The sequence below is a fragment of the Camellia sinensis genome, chromosome 5 (assembly GCF_055761805.1).
Source record: "Camellia sinensis isolate YWXY chromosome 5, ASM5576180v1, whole genome shotgun sequence".
Classification (NCBI taxonomy): domain Eukaryota; kingdom Viridiplantae; phylum Streptophyta; class Magnoliopsida; order Ericales; family Theaceae; genus Camellia; species Camellia sinensis.
In genome coordinates, this window is record NC_138965.1 from 203,150,271 (window position 1) to 203,165,352 (window position 15,082).

The window sequence follows — 15,082 nt, forward strand, 5'->3', positions numbered from 1 at the left end:
AGAATTGTGTCATGTTTACATATTTGCACTCCGCATCTCATGATAGTTCACTAAAGCTTCATTTCATTTCAAGCACGTCCAAATTTATTAAAAGATTCAAGATAACTCTCCCTCATACCATATTGTTGAAGATCATTACTAATGGTTCAAAATAGAATCCATGGATTAAAGAATGAACATTCCCTATTAGGGACATGATATAATATGCACTTGCACATCATAAGGACAAAAATCAATTTTTTCCCGCATTTGCTCTTCAATTATGTCAATGAAGAGTTGTAGACCCAACGGTCAAGAAAAGTAATACGATCACTGTAAATGGAAATGTTAGAAGAAGGAGAAGACCTAAATTGATATAAGATATGGTAGAAAAAATTACATATATTTATTTTATTTAACTGAGCATATAACCTTTCCTAGAGTGAAATGGCATAAAATGTACATATTGATCCCACTTGATTTGGACGCGAGGTTTAGTTTGGTTTGCTCACTGATTTCGTGAAGAGAATTGACTCATGTTACATCGACTCTCTATCGGATTCATCTAATTTTCGTGTCCAAGGACATTATGACTATTATAGTTATAATATCTATTATTAATAGCTAATGCAATAAAGAATCAACTTGTTGGTAGGTCATACTTTTTTGTTTAAATCTAACAGTCCTCCTACCTCTTGATTTAAACCCAAAAGTCATGCCTCTCTAGTTTAAACTCAAGAGTCACATCTCTCTCTTAATTCATTTAACTAAAATATCTATTTACATACATATATTATGAATATGTTTAAACATTATTTTGTAGGCAACGACACTCCGAAAATTGTTTTTTCCTCTCAAAAATGACTCCATCAGTTGTTTTCTACTTCCTATTCTAGTTACTATCTCACAGACTCCACACTATCAACCAATGGTATGCTTGTGGTAGCTAAATTCCTGATTGTTGTCTACAAGTTGTGTGCATTTGTTCCATCCAACTGTTACTGATTAGATTGATTTTTAGGAGTTGTGTTATTTTGGAAATTTTTCTCTGGAGGCTCTCTTTTTTCTTTCCATAACTGCAAATTTGGGTTAATAGAATGTTGTAACCTGAGATATGGTAATGAGTTATTCCTTATTGCTCTTTTATTTTGTGCCAGGAAATGCAATAAAAACATTACCTTGGAGAGCTTGATACTTACTTTGATTTGGTTATGCTTGTTGATTGTCAGAACAATTAGAAACATGGAGAGAAACATGAAGGAAATGCGTGGATCAACTTCAGACATAATCAGTAATCTTCCACAAAGTGTAAAAGAAACAATCTTAGTGTGTTTGCCAATACAGGATGCGGTGAGGACTAGTGTTTTGTTAAAGAAATGGAGGTATATCTGGACAAAACTTTCCCGACTTGTATTTGATGATAACTTTTGCAGAGAATCAACCAGAAAAACCAAGACTGAACTTATGATGACTATTTATCAAGTTCTATTACTTCATCGTGGACCAATACCCAAGTTCATACTCAATTTATCTAGACTGGAAAGTTGCTCGGAGATCAATCAATTGATACTTTTCCTTTCAAACAATGGTATCCAGGAATTCGCCCTTCTGATTCGGAAGGGTGACCCTCATAAATTGCCGTCATCATTATTTTCATGTGAACAACTTAGGTGTTTGAGGCTTTGTTCTTGTGTATTTAAATCTCCACCTGAAGTTAAAGGATTTAGCAGGCTCCTTGAACTGGTGCTTTACGAAGTTGTTGTTACTGCTGACATACTTTCAAGTTTAATCTCCAGTTGCCCACTACTTGAGAAACTGTCACTTAAAAGATCCGGCAATTTAGATTCCCTTGAAATTAATGCTCCTAATCTTAGATTCTTATGCTGTGAAATCCATGCCTGTTCTATTTGTTTAAAAAATACTGCTCGACTTGAAAGGGTTTTTATTTGTTTAAAGGACTTCATGAATGTGGATGTAATTACGCAGGCAAAAACTTCCAAATTGGTCACATTTTTGGTAGTCTACCTGTCATTGAGTTTCTGCAATTGGAGTATGACACTGTTCGGTAAGATTAGCTTAGTAAACCACTTCTTTTTTTCTTTTGTTGTTGTTGTTTGGCAGGATGTTATAAGTAAGTTAACACATGTTTCTTTGATCTTTTTTTTTTGTTCTTCTTTTGCTTCTAGTGCATGTCTGCAGGTGGTGTACCAAAGAGGCTTCCAAATTCTTTGAACAACCTTAAAACTCTCAAGTTGTTTTTTGTTTGTTTTGAAGAAGTAAATGAGATCTCAGTTATTCTTTGTTTAATCAGAAGCTCTCCAAACTTGGAAAAAATTACAGTTGTCGTAAGCAACAACAGATATTATTATTTCCTATGTTTATAATGTATATTTTGAATCTTTAGGCTGAGACACAATTCCCTTTTCTTCTTTCCAGGCACCAAGTACTGAAACTGTTGTTGTTATTGATCCTGTTCTGGAACTTCTAGAAATAAAAGACTGGTCAGGTGTCTCTTTAAATCAACTTCAAGTAGTGCAGTTGGGGGGTCTATATGGCACACGGTCTGAATTGAAGTTTATTAAGCTTCTATTAGCCATATCGCCCGTGTTGGAGACAATGTTTATTCAGACCGACTCAGAGAAGGTTGTTGACGAAGGATTGAGAATTTTGAATGAGGTGACACAATTTCCACGCTTGTCACCTCAAGCAGAAATCAAATTTGAATATAAAGATGAAGATCAAGTTTAGCAAATGGTTTGTGTCCTTTTTGGCCATCTTTGGTTTGAGTGTGACAAAGAGATGATCTTTTTGTGTTTGTTGTCTGATAGGTCCATGTTTAAAAATAATTACTGCTATTGACATTCACTGAGGGAAAGTGGAACAGCCGGAGGGCGAAAGAATGATTTCCTTCTAGGAAAAATGAAAATTCTTCTACTGTTTAAATTGTATGAAATTTGGCAATGAGGTTTGTGATTGAATTTAGGTGCTACTTTTAACTTTATATCAAGTTCTCCCCATCACATTCCCTATTCCTCATTTCAGGTAATCAATTAGGCAGGGACTTGGCATTGACATTGTGATCTAAATACATCAGAGAGTTTCTTCTCCTCTTAAATTCCCTTACGCTGTGTTTGGTTAGGGGATTTGGATAGGGGATTTGAAGAGGGATTTGGAAAGGAAAATAAAAAAAGAAAGTGAAATGTGAATAAAATATAATTACATTTCACCTAGTTTCACACACCTTTTCTCTTTCCTTTTCCAAATCCATTTCCAAATCCTCCAACCAAACACAACATTAGGCTCCATTTGTTCCATTTGTTTTGGCTGAAAATATTTATCGAAAATAACTTATATACATATATATATTTGGTTGCATATTTGAACAATGTGACAAATATTTTTGAAATAATAAGTCATTCTATAATGCTCTTTTGATTTTGGAAATGGATAAATACAAATATATCATCATACTTTTTGTATAATTTTTCTGTTTATGTATTGTTACTTTTTGGAGGCCACTTCAAATTACACTAATCAGTTTCACTTGCACTGTTTATTTCGGCAAAAAAATATTTTTCTACCAAAAACATTCTCTTTTTAAAAATGACCTTCAAACTACTTTAAAAAAAAAAGTTCAACAGAAAATGTGTTTCACCAAAACAAATAGTGTTAGGCTTCAAATTTTAACAACTTTCAATCCAAAGAAAGTATATAGTTCCACCATACCTGTCTATGATGCTATTAACAATACCCTCAGCACCAAACTAAACTCACAGAAGGTAATGGGGTCTTTGACAATTCACTTTGAAATTCTTCTGTATTTTACAGAAAAAGCAAGTCAGTTCTTGAACTCATTCATTATTCTTACAAACTTGGAAAAAAAAAAAAAAAAAAAAAAACTTCACTCATCAACACAAAAAAAAAGACTAGTAAATGCTTGTCAGTATCTCAAATCAGCTTTGCAACACAAAGTCCTGCAATGAAAATTTCTTTTTATGCTTATTTGACTTCTTTCTTTCTCTTCAAGAAATTTCTCACCGTGGTCCTGAGAGCTCCATTGCTTGGACAAGCAACCAGGAGTCATCAGTTCGATCAGAGTATCGCTCTGAAGAAGAAAATTCATTTGCTCGACTCATTGCCTCGGCTCTCTAGGAAGCTTCCCATTTCTCCACAAACCCATCTCCCTCAAGCATTTGAACTACTTCAGACATTTTGGGCCTCTGACTTGAAAGATATTGGGTACATAGGAGAGCCACTCTTACCATTTCTTCGAGCTCAATTCTATCATAGTTGTTTCCAGATCCTTGTCAACCAATGTATCAAGTTTCTTTTCTTGATGAATTTTTGTAACCTGCAATCATAGCCATTCATTCAATGCTAATGTCACTACTAGGAAAAGGGCTTTTTGCATAAGTTACTTTGTTGTCACAATTAGTACTTTTCAGTGTTGGCGGGATAAATTGTCTAAAAAAAGAGCAAACAATGCAAATCACTACTAGAAAAAGGGCATTTTGAGTCCAACTTTTTTGGGTCATCTCTTTTGCAGTTGCAATGGTCCCCCCCCCCCAAAAAAAAAAAAAAATTTACTATCTGCAACAACAAAATATCTGATGCAAAAAAAAATTAAAAATAAAACTATTTACAGTTCAAAAGAATTCATCTAAAACATTCATGTGTTCCTCACCCAATCAAGCATAGCACCTTTCTGGTTTGCAGCTTTCCCAAGCTCAAGTGCTCTTTGACCGGTGATCAATTCAAGTAGAAGAATTCCAAACCCGAAAACGTCTGTTTTCTTTGATGACTGGCCTGTCGAGAGGTACTTTGGAGCTATATGCCCCACAATTCCTCTGACAGCTGTAGTAATGCGTGAATCCCAGTGATTCAAAAGCTTTGCCCATCCGAAATCTCCTACCACTGGCTCACAGTACTCATCAAGCAATATATTTGCAGCCTTGACATCGCGGTGAATAATCTTAGGGTCGCATTGCTCATGCAGGTATAGCAAACCCCTTGCAGCACCCAAGGCAATGCTTTTTCTAGTACCCAATCCAAGGCTGGTTTGGCTGAAAGGAGATGAAAACTATGAATCTAATGGTTAAGTACCTAAATTTTTTGTTTGCACAAGCAAGATATAGGTCATTGTTTTAAATAACAGTATCAAGATACGTATCAGTATTGGTGATATGATCATATATCGACTGATATGGGATAATATCGACCAATATATTGGAAACTATCAATTTCAAAAGTCTACGATCGTTCAATATTTAAAACCTAATATAGTCACATTAGCAATTCAAAGAATTTGAGAAAGAAAAAAAAAGCAACTTTCAATTGGGAAAAAGTTCAAAGAACAACTAAAACTAGAAAAAAAACAATCAGCTATACACACACAAAGAATTTCACAAGATGATAAACAAAATGTGACTCAAAATGTTTACGTCTATAGTTGCAAACATTTTGAGTCACATATGTGCATTCAGGTACATTTTGTATGTGTGGAAATTTTCAAAAACAAATTGAAGAAAGGCACGGGATACTATGTCGTCTAATTTCTCAATACTCTATTCCAATGTACTCAAAGAGAATTATTAAATAGCAATCTTGATGGTTCTTTTTACCTTTGAGGTGCGAACACTCCCATTGGACATGTAGGGATAAACCAGAAGCCTCTCTGTTGCAGTCATACATAACCCATAGAGCCTGAGGAGGTTCCGGTGAACTGCAAGGCTGATCATCTCGACTTCGGTTTGAAATTGGATCTCCCCACCAACAGCATTTCCATCTTTGAGCCTTTTTACAGCGACAACAATCCCATCTTGGATGTACCCTCTGTACACATTCCCAAAACCAACCTTCCCAATTATGTTCTTGCTGCTAAAGTTATTTGTGGCAATTTGAAGTTCTCTGAATTGGAACCTCTTCATGTTTCCAAGTAATTCTTCTCCATGATGTTGCTCTGAAATTTAAAGGAAACAGTTTGTTTTATGAATGAGGAAAAATTATTGAATTAGACAGAGTACATAGGATTTGCCAAATCAAATTGTTGGTGCATTCATGAATTAAGATTATCTCCAAAATAATGTTATTTAAGATGTATCAGTGCTAGAATTAAAATTCACTCTAACATTGCACTATATATTGTGTTGAAATAGCAAATGTTATTTTTGTCCTAAATTTGACACAAAAATTAGCATGGTGTTATTTTATACTATACATTTGATTAGTTGATTTTTTTTCTTTTTTTAAATTACATCTATACTAATATAATTACACTCGATTTTTGGATCCTTTTAAAGAAAAGAATAAGAATGATTGGACTTTTTCACCTTTTTATTTAGATGGACAATAACAAAAAGAGGATACATATGCCTTTTTATTTTAGAGCTTAATTTATCATTAATTACAACCATGTCATGTGAAAAATAAATTGAGTGAGTGAGAGTTAATTCTACACTGTGCGGGGAGCAAATATTCAGGCAAGCCCGCACTCCTTTCTTCCAAGCTCCAGTTTGTCCGATCGACCTGCGAGCACAACAGCAATGAGCTACCCGGCGGTGTGTGGCCGGAAAGTCCCTCCGACGATCAAGTTAGACACACACACAGGGATCGAGAGAGAAAGAGAGGACTGAGTTGTGTTTAGTGTTTTTCTCACCAAATTGTCATCTGTCTGGGCATGAGGGGCGCAGACCCGCTTATATACCTTCTGCGCCCCAAATCTACTCCCATTCGTCTCTCGACACGTGGTGCTGTTATCTCATCTGTCAGCACAAATCTTGCTGAACACCACCTAACCAAACTGCCAGCCCACTCTACTGGGAGCTCAGCAGCCGGGCTGAATTTTCTCGGCTATCAACGGTCGTGCTGTGCAGCTGGCCAGAGCGCTCCGCTCGCCGTGCTCAATGAGGACCGAGCTCGTTTGCATCCCGGCATAGCCGAGCTCAGGACAGTCCATGCTGGTTTGCCGCCGGCCTTCCTACCGGGCTAACTCACGAATCGTGGAACAACAAAGCCATTCCTGGCGCCGGACACCTCACTTGCCCAACCTCTATAGCATGCAACCAAGTAGCTCGGTCCAACCACGCCTTTCCTCAACCAAGTAAATCCTTTCAGGGCACGGGCCGTGTTACCTCGGCCCAATCTTGTTCGGCCCAAATCTGTCCGGCCATTACCACGGCCCAATCTAGATCATAAATCTCCCTCTCAATTGCCCTCTAATTCCGTCCGTGCAAGCGTGACTGGGATTACCTATTCCGTCCGGTTTGCAATACGATGACTGGGCTAGTTGACATGCCTGTCTTCAAAACTTGCCCGGTCGACGCCTCGATTCACCATCCTGTCTCTTCAATACTGACACCGCCGTCATTAGGGACACGTGTCGTGCGCTGATTGGCCTCAAACAGCCAAACATCACATCCTTTCAGATTCAAATTTTTGGCGGTCTTCCTCCCTTATATACGCCATTTCCTTCTTCATTTCGTCTTTACTGATTTTCCTTTATCCTTGCTGATCCAGAGCTTCTGCCCTTCCTTTCTTGCCATTACTGAGTTCGTGTTCGAGGAAGTAGCCACTGCTCTCAACTGGTAAGTTCTTCAACCCCTTTTGTTGTTATTTCACTTGGTATTTCGCATATTAGGGCACTAAATCCGTAGGTTTTAGGACATAGGCACCCAAAATCGTCCCTAACCCTTCACTCTCCTTACTGTTCTTCATTTTCTCTGATGAACACTGAAGATCTGGGGCGGACCGGGCTCCAGGTCTTCCTTTGATCCAAAAAATCATTCGGACCGACCAAATAAGCAGTTTGTCCCAACCTTAGTAGAAACCGTGGTAACCAAATGACTTGGCCGTTCAACCGGGCTAACATCTGGTCCGCTTGAGCGACTGGGCTCCTTGGTTAGCCTTAACGACCGAGGTGGTTTGGCGCTCTTCATGACCGAGCTAAAGTCAAGCTTGTTTTGCGTGACTACGCTCCCTCTTACACTTGCCATCCTTTTCCTGTAGAGTCCAAGGGGACCACAGACCATTACCGAGGCTCTCAACGACCGAGCAGCCATCAAGACACCAGTCTATGCCAAACCACCTAGCCGAGCTAAACCAGTTGGCTACACATGGGGCGCTTTCGCTTCCTTGTCGACACCCCGGCTGCCTTGGCCGTATTCCGAGAAGACTACGGCATCCCGGCAAATGTTCACCTAAAGCTCGCCGAGATCGAGACAACCCCTTGGGGCAGATTAGACCAGTGCCCCTTCACCGTTCTTTCCATCGTTGAGGGAGGCCTCCGCTTTCCGGTCAACCCTCTGCTAATCGAATTCCTACGCCGCACCGGGCTAGCACCCATACAAGTATCAACCAATACCTACTGAATAATCAACGGCATTCACGAGCTAAATAACCGGCTAGGGACCAACTTAGGTTTAGCCGAGATACTTCGACAGTACACTCTTGGGCACACGGGCGACGGCCTCGCCTATTACTTAAAAATTCGACCGGGCAAAGAAAAGATAGTGACCGGCACCCCAGACAAGGACTTACACGATGACGACTTTTTCTGGGTGTCTGGCAACTATGAAACGGCCGATGTACTGGGCTGGTTCATCAGTAAGAATTTCGATTCCACATGTAATCTGTGCCAACTTGCTCGGTCAATTGCCTTTGTTCCATATTCTGTATTTAACATTTCTCTTCTTTCCTTTGCAGCAATCCAAGCCTTACAAGCCAACTACCACTATCCCAACGAAGAAGCCATCAGGGCCGTGCTCCGTTATAGCAATCGAGATTGCAACGAGCTGCTCGGCTACACCCCAACCTACCGGTACTCTGCTCCACGCCAGGGTACAGTCACAGACTTTCTCCGTGCTCCATCACCTCCTCTAGACCCAACACTACCAGACGTGCCCCTAATCCGGTTAACCGAGGCGGAAGAGATGGCAAAGAGAAGCCGCATCAAGAACCTACTCACAACAACTTCCACCGAGATCCCAAGCATCAAAACCCGCCCAACTGCTGCCGGTCAATCCAGTGGGGTCGTGGTTGCCTTGGCTTCTCCGGCTGTCGGTCAAGCCAGCGGAGAGACACACCGTGCTGGCAAAAAACCACGTGCGGACCCTTCTGCTGAGCTGGTGACCGAGCTCAGCACCGAGCAACCTGCCATCACCGTCGACCCAACACCGACATGGAGGCCCCAACTCAAACACTGGGGTAAAGACATCCCGGCAACTGCTTCTGTCAAGGGCGACAAAGAGCATCTGCTCGCCTTTGACCTTTCAAAAGCATTCATTCTACCGAGCGACGTGGTTGGCAGCGACCACGTGCCAGACATCCGGTTGGTGAAATCCGCAGTGAAGTCCATGACCAGGGTAAGTCCCAACTTATACTTAAATTTTCACAAGTGTTTGCACGCTTTCTTCTCTGATCAAGCTTTCTTCCCACAGGCCATCCAGAAGCAACACTTGGTCATGGAGAGAATTCATCGACTGAGGCAGAAGGCAAACGACACTGCCAGCCAAGTCCAAAGTCTTCAAACCGAGCTCGGCCGAGCAAAGTCTTCATTGCAGATTGCCAACCCTGACAACACGAAGTTGCTCGGCCAGCTTGGTGACGCTTAGAAAAAGAGGGATGAGCTCCAGGCCGAGCTGGACGCACTCAAAGAGTCAAGGGAGAAGGAGTGCGAAGACGCCAACAACGCCGGCTTTAAGAAGGCCGAGGACAGCTATAAGAAGCAAGTCTTCGCCACCCAAGACATCTATTTCAAGGCGGGTTAGAAGTCTACCTGCACTCAGCTCAGTCAAGGTCCTGATACCGACGTGTTTGCCTCCCCACTGGCTGTCTTCCTACTGACCTATCTCGTGCCATATGCCAACGACGTCTTCAGTGCGTTGCAGGCTGAGGCCGAGGAAGGATTTAAAGGAGAAGGCGAGGCAGATGCTGGGGGAGAGGACCGCCAAGAGCAGGAGCAGCCCGGCCAAACTGCGACCGGTGTCTAAGATCAAACCCCACCGATCAACCTGGAGGAAGCTGGCGAGGAATTCACTAACCTTTCCTCCCTAGCGTAGTTTTCTTTGTTTTGCTTTCTTTTTGCTCTGCACATGTAACCGGGTTATCTGCCCCACCTCTTGTACATAGTTTTATCATCAATGAAAAAGCTCAATTTTCTTGAAGTGTTTGCACGGTCTTAAAGCTAAGTAACCTCAACCGGACAAAATACTTCGGCAACATTAACCATCTTACATAACTTAATTAACCGGCAAAGGCATCTCGATTGCAAGCATATAGTTGGATAAATCACCAACTGTTTCAACCGTAATAATACATCTCGGTTAGCATAGTTAACCGAGATAAATCATCTCGGTAGTAGATACAAAGCTGAGCACGTCAACTCTTTCAACCGGAGTAAATCATCTCGGTTGAGAATACCCAGGTTGAGCAAAACATCAACTCTTTCAACCGGAGTAAATAATCTCGGTCGAGAATACCCAAGTTGAGCAAAACATCAACTCTTTCAACCGGAGTAAATAATCTCGGTTGAGAATACCCAAGTTGAGCAAAACATCAACTCTTTCAATCGAAATAAATCATCTCGGTTGAGAATACCCAAGTTGAGCAAAACATCAACTTTTTCAACCGGAGTAAATCATCTCGGTTGAGAATACCCAAGTTGAGCAAAACATCAACTCTTTCAACCGGAGTAAATTATCTCGGTTGAGAATACCCAAGTTGAGCAAAACATCAACTCTTTCAACCGGAGTAAATCATCTCGGTTGAGAATACCCAAGTTGAGCAAAACATCAACTCTTTCAACCGGAGTAAATCATCTCGGTTGAGAATACCCAAGAGCAGAACATCAACTCTTTCAACCGGAGTAAATCATCTCGGTTGAGAATACCCAAGTTGAGCAAAACATCAACTCTTTCAACCGGAGTAAATCATCTCGGTTGAGAATACCCAAGTTGAGCAAAACATCAATTCTTTCAACCGGAGTAAATCATCTCGGTTGAGAATACCCAAGTTGAGCAAAACATCAACTCTTTCACCCGGAGTAAATCATCTCGGTTGAGAATACCCAAGTTGAGTAGAACATCAACTCTTTCAACCGGAGTAAATCATCTCGGTTGAGAATCTCAAAACTCAAAGCAACAATAAAAATGCTAAGGCAAAGATGTGACACTTTTATATATTAACAAAAAGAATATTACATTCTGAAGTGTAAGGCAAAAAGTTCCTTTGCACAAAAAGAAAGCAAAAGCTAGAAATAATACAGTTTGAGGTTGGCTGCATTCCACGGCCGGGATATTCCTCTACCATCCAAGTCCTCCAAGTGGTATGCCCCCTTGCCCGCCAGACCGGTTATCTTGTAGGGTCCTTCCTAATTTGTCCCTAGTTTGCCTTCATCTGGCACCAGGGTATTGCTCATGACTTTCCTTAAGACCCAATCACCTACTTTGAACGGTCTGGGGTGCACCGTTTTGTTGTATTTCCTTGAGAGCTCTTGTTGGTAGGCGGCCACATGGATGAGAGCCTTTTCTCGGCGTTCGTCTACGAGGTCCAATTCCAGGGCAATGGCTTTGGCGTTCAGCTCGGGCTCAAAACTTTCACTTCTGAGGGTGGGCATTCCAACTTCCAAAGGTATGACCGCCTCCATTCCATATGCCAAAGCAAAAGGAGTTTCCCCGGTAGATCGCCGCGGGGTTGTTCGGTATGCCCAAAGGACGCTGGGGAGTTCCTCAGCCCACTTTCCCTTTGCCTTCTCCAGCCTTTTCTTCAACCCACCAAGGATGGTCTTGTTTGACGCTTCTGCTTGACCATTAGACTGCGGGTAAGCTGGGGTGGAGTTGTAGAATTCTATCTTCTGGTCATCACAAAATCCTCTGAAAAGGCGTCCGTCAAATTGGGTGCCGTTGTCAGAGATCAAAATTTTGGGGACGCCAAACCGCGTTACCACATTCTGCCAGACAAACCGCTTGACGTCTTTCTCCTTGATTGTTGCCAAAGGTTCTGCTTCAACCCACTTGGTGAAGTAGTCTGTGGCCACGATGAAGAACTTTCGGTTGCCTGGTGCGGTTGGGAGCGGCCCCACTATATCTAGCCCCCACATCGCAAAGGGCCAAGGGCTGGTGAGGGGAAGAAGTTCCTTGACCGGTTGGTGGATCTGGTGGGCAAACTTCTGGCACTTCTCACACTTGCGAACATGCTTCTGTGCGTTGGCTTGCATGCACGGCCACCAATAGCCTTGCGAAATAGCTCGGTAGGCCAAGGACCTGCCCCCTATGTGACTGCCACAAATGCCTTCGTGAATTTCGTACAAGAAGGCTTCCACGCTGCTCGAGTGCACACACTTCAGGTAAGGACCGGTGAAAGACTTCTTGTATAAAGCGCCCGATGGAGAGAGCCAAAACCGCTCTGACTTCACGCGCACTTTATGTGCTTCCTTCTTGCCGACTGGAAAGGTCTGCTCTCTGAGAAAAAGGATGATAGGGTCCATCCAAGAAGGACCTAGCTCGGCGCAGAGTACTTCTGTCTGCGTGGTTTCCTCAATGCTGGGCCTCGGAAGGAATTCAATCAAAAGAGGGTTGGAAGATGAGTTGTCGACCATAGAAGCGAGACCAACCAACTCATCTACTTGACCGTTTTCTTCTCGGCCGATCTGTTGGACCCTGATCGCCTGAAATCGCTTAATGTGGTCCCTAACCAGAGCTTGGTACTTCATCATTCGGTCATCCTTTGCTTCGTAAACCCCAGAAACTTAGTTAACCACGAGCGGGGAATCACTGTAAACCATCAGATCGGATGCTTGCATCTGAAGCGTGCTCTTGAGCCCGGCCAAGAGCGCCTCGTACTTGGCCTCATTGTTGGATGTTGGGAAGCTAAGAGTGATAGAATGTTCAATAGTCAGTCCGTCTGGCGAAATCAGAATTATGCCCAGCCCGGCACCGTGACAGTTCGAGGCTCCATCAACAAAAAGTTTCCACATTTCGCCAACAAAGAGCTTCCAACACTCTTAGGGGTCCTGAGAGGCTTGAAGGTTGATGGGATCACGGTTGCTCGGCTGTTCGGCTTCCAGTTATGTGCTGAGCGGTTCCACTTCAGCCTCCCTTGGGGATTCGGCGCCGGATTCAATAAGTCGATCCATAATGCCTAAGTCCATAGGCGAATCGCCAGGTTGCGGTATTATGCCGACCGCAGGTTCTGTGCTGAGCGGTTCCATTTCAGCCCCTCTTGGGGATTCGGCATTGGACTCAGCAAGTTGATCCATAATGCCTAAGTCCGTAGGCGAATCGCCAGGTTGCGGTATTATGCCGGCCGCAGGCTCTGTGCTGAGCGGTTCCATTTCCTCCCCCCTCGGTGATGCGGTACTGGACAGAGCAGGTTGGTCGGTGATACCCAACTCCGTCATCGCATCGCCAGGCTGTAGTATCGTATGAACTAAAGGTGCCTCGGCGGGGCGCACATGTTTCGCGTCGCCAACACCGCCAAGCTGTGATATTTCGGTCAGGCGTGCATTCACCTCTTCATCTGCCGCGGCAATATCGACCCGGCATACCAGATGAGTTCCGGGTGAGAATTCAGCAACGAAGTCGGCCAAAGTTTGGGCTTTTATGGCAGTGTGCGGCTGGAACTTGACATCAAACTGTCCCAACTCGACCGCCACTTAAGAATTCGACCAGAGAAGTCCGCCCGCTCGAATAAAGCTTTAAGGGGAAACTCGGTCAGAACGATTATTGTATGCGCATGGAAATAGTGCGCCAACTTCCTTGAGGCCATAATTAATGCCAACGCAAGTTTTTCCAGCGGCAAGTATCTCGACTCTGCCAGTAACAAGGTTTTGTTGACGTAGAAGATAGGGAGGTGCTTGATTCCTTCCGACCGGACAAGCACTGCACTGACTGCATGCTGTGAAACGGCCAGATAGAGGTAAAGTTCTTTGCCGGGCTTCGGTGTTACCAATAGTGGCGCCGAAGACAGATACTCCTTGAGCTCTGCCAAAGCCCGGTCACACTCTTCATCCCATGAAAATTTTGACTTTAATGCTTGAAAGAAAGGACGGCAGCGATCTGATGACCAACTTATAACTCGATTAAGCGCAGCGGCCATTCCGGCCAGATGCTGTACGTCCTTAGCCGAGCTAGGCTGTTTCAATTCTTGTACAGCTTTGATCTGTGTGGGGTCTGCTTCGATGCCTCGGTTTGTGACTAGGAAGCCTAAGAATTTTCCAGATCCCACGCCAAAGGCACACTTAGACGCATTCAGGCGTAGCCTGTGTTTTTTGAGAATGGCGAACATCTCGGCTAAGTCAGACAAGTGGTCCACTTGATGCCGGCTTTTAACCACCATATCATCAATGTAAGCCTCCATTGTCCGGCCCAGCAAAGGAGCAAACATCTTCATCATCATTCTTTGGAAAGTCGCCCCGGTGTTCTTCAAACCAAAACGCAGGACTCGATAGCAGAAGAGCCCCCTTGGTGTGGTGAATTAGGTGATCTCTCGGTTCGGGCCATGCATGGCAATCTGATGGTAGCTGCGGTATGCATCCAAGAAACTGAGCCTGTTATGTCCAGCCGTTAAATCCACAAGCTGGTCAATTCTGGGCAGAGGGAAGCTGTCTTTCGAGCAGGCTTGGTTGACGGTCTTGTAATCCACATAGACTCGCCATTTCCCATTTTTCTTGGGCACCACGATCGTGTTTGAAATCCACCGAGGATAGTGCACTTCCTGAATTACGCGTGCCTCAAGCAAGTTCTTCACTTCCTCTGCAACTACCTCAGCATGATGCAGCGCCGATCTCCTTGTTCGCTGAATGACCGGCTTGGCTCCGGGAAAGATGTTGAGGTGATGGCAAATAAAACTCGAATCGAGGCTGGGCATGTCGTAAGGCGACCATGCAAAGACTTCGATATTCTTCATTAAAAACTCAACCATCTCGGTTCTTTCTTGGGCAGTAAGGCTTGAGCCGAGAAAGAAGAACTTGTCCGGATTCTCTGTATCAATTCGCACTTCCACCAATTCCTCAACGACTTTGTCCTCGGCCTTGGTACCCATATCGTCAAGGACTCGCCGGTCTTCCGGTCCCTTAATCATTTGGATGAAGCCCTTGGTAGCCCGGCTC

The 15,082-nt window shown here is 43.3% G+C and overlaps 1 long non-coding RNA gene and 1 pseudogene across 2 annotated transcripts in view; one reads left to right on the forward strand and one right to left on the reverse strand.

Annotated features, from left to right (window-relative positions):
• LOC114271786 (uncharacterized) overlaps positions 1–15,082 on the forward strand; it is a 192,054-nt gene that overhangs the window by 52,137 nt on the left and 124,835 nt on the right. The gene's annotated exons all lie outside the window — the stretch shown is intronic.
• LOC114293466 (protein CLAVATA3 INSENSITIVE RECEPTOR KINASE 6-like) overlaps positions 3,738–15,082 on the reverse strand; it is an 87,032-nt pseudogene continuing 75,687 nt past the window's right edge.